Raw genomic sequence first — 2,559 nt, 5'->3', positions numbered from 1 at the left:
AAGTGGTTATAGATGGGGGCATTGGAGATCTTTGACGATCCCTTAAAACCCTTTGCTACCACTTCTCGCTCTACCCTAGTGCCTAGCACACAGACTGGTCTGGAGAATTCAAAAATGTTTGCATAGTTGGAAACCCACGCAATTATATGTGGATCAAGGCCCATAGTCACATTTTATAAGAAATTATAATGAACTTGAGGCATGAAGGAAAAGAAATAACTGGCTTGTGATGTGGCAGATCATTCCAGGTTGAATGAAAAACATTTGTGAAGAGCTGGGCTGGGGGAGGTGGGGAGCTGGATTTCTAGGACTTCATTGTACCTGTGTGGTTTTGAAGTAGCATGGGATGAGGCTGGGACAATAGTGGAGAGCTAAGTCATGTAGGCTACATTACCTAGACAGTGTTATATAACACAGCAGCCAGCCAAAGGCCCTCAGCTTGCCTCACACCCAGTCACAGCTGGGCCCTGTCTGAAAGCAATGTGTTCTAAACTCATTCTTGATTTTAAGCTTCACTAACACACACACACACACACACACACACACACACACACACTTACACACACACACACAAATAGACTGGGTTACATAAGTGATCACTTGACATGACTACTTTTGTGTGGGTTACAAAGTCCTCCAAAGACAAGATGCTGGCAGTTCAGAGGTGGGTGGCTACTTGTGTTTTCGCTTTGCAGTGTCGACAACAGAGAAAGGCAGCCGGGTCTCCAGATGACATACGTCTGCTGAAGAGGGCAGACAGCCAGGCATGAAGACAAAGCTCAGGGAGAGATCTGGGTGGAAAAACAGTAACGGTGTTCTGTCCAAAACACCTTTCCGTGACTCCGTCCAGCGTGTAGTGAGTTCTATTCTGGTCCCATTACAGGAGGCATCTAGAAGGACCTCATCCTTCTCCCGACCCCCTTTAGGTTTACATATAGATGGGTTTTCGCACTTATTACAGAAGGACAGAACTTGTCTGGAGACTTCTGAGCAGGCCAGTTACAGCTATAAGCTTGCACGCACAGACAGCACCCAGAGACTAAGGGAGAACAAGAAGGACGGGGAAAAAACCCAGCAACAGATATCCCACAAGTTGTTGTGTCTTGGCTCCTGAATGAATCGTATTGTTTCCTCAAAGCAGATTTGTGTTCCTAATTATGCCTTGCTTAAGCTAATATTAAAATGAATTTTCATTTCCAGAGAAAGCACACAGCAGCTGGGCAGAGAAAGCAGAGGGTCTCCTGAGAACTGGCTTCATGTGGGATAGTCAGAGGGAAGAAACCTGGACTGAGTATTTTCAACAGCTGTGAGAACGGGTCCACCGGCCTCTCCTAGCCTCCAGATACGTGCTGTAGGTGCTCACAAAGGGCTCAAGCTTGTTGCTTACACTAGAAGCAGGCGCAAAATAACTTCTTGTTTAGGATCACCCTGTATCTCAAAATCTAAATCATGTTTTTTATCATATGGGGTGTGGAAAGGAGGGATCACAATTGAAGTTGCCTGTTGCCTGACCCCAGCAAAGGCAGAGTTCCAGGATGGTTTGGTTTACACAGTGATCTCCAGGCCAGCCAAGGTTACAGAGTGGGACCCTGTCTCAAAATAAAATAAAATAATAATTATCACTTAACCAACGAAAGCTCTGCCAACTTACCACAGTAAGACCCTTGAGGTCTGCAGTGAAATTTCTGCCCCTGTGTTCCGTGGGTAAATCCTGCAAGAGGACTAGATCCATCGTGTAGTGGCAGAGTGCTTGGCAAATGGGTTCCAGGCCCTAGGTTAGAGCCCCATAACACACACACACACACACACACACACACACACACATACACACACACACACACACACACACACTGACCGATTATTTGTGTTGGGCTCTTGCCGGCTTGTTTCACGCCATCTTAGAGGTCATAAGTCAGGTTTGTGAAGCTAAAGGACAGCCACCAGCCCTGATGTGGAAGCAGGGACAGGAGGAGGCAGACCAGGAGTCTAGCTCTCCTGAGGCTTTGTCAGCTGAAGTCTTATTGGTTGATGTTCACATTTGAAGGCTTTAAAACAAATTAGGTCCTGGAGATGCTGGGAAATTCACTAGTTTTAAACTCTGTCCTGCTTTTGAGCACTGGCCTTCCATTTCTCAGCACTCAGATGCCTCTGTGGCTATCTAGAACGAAGTCCCACTGCTGTTTGCTCTGTGACACTGGCCTGTACTATCTGGCAGCCTCTCCTTGTTCCAGTTCACCACTGTCTGCTGTGGGCACCATGTGCTGGGTTGACCTCATAAGCAACTTTGCCAGTCTCAGCTTCAACCTTGGCTCCTCAGGGGAGTCCTGGTGCCTCATTGAGCAAACCAACTCCCTCTCTTCCATTGCTCATGGCATTTTTGCCCATCCCTGGTGGCTCTTACTCTAGCTACAGCTCACCAGTCACTTGTGTACTCCTGTACAAATGATAAGGACTAGGAAAGGCAGCTCCTGTTCAGGACTCCTAGTGCTGAGGTTCCTCAAAGACATTTCGTAACTATCACACCGATGACCCAATCCTGCGCAGATACCAAGCATTAGG

The sequence above is a fragment of the Peromyscus eremicus genome, chromosome 7, assembly GCF_949786415.1.
Source record: "Peromyscus eremicus chromosome 7, PerEre_H2_v1, whole genome shotgun sequence".
Classification (NCBI taxonomy): domain Eukaryota; kingdom Metazoa; phylum Chordata; class Mammalia; order Rodentia; family Cricetidae; genus Peromyscus; species Peromyscus eremicus.
Note: the sequence above shows the minus strand (reverse complement) of the source record.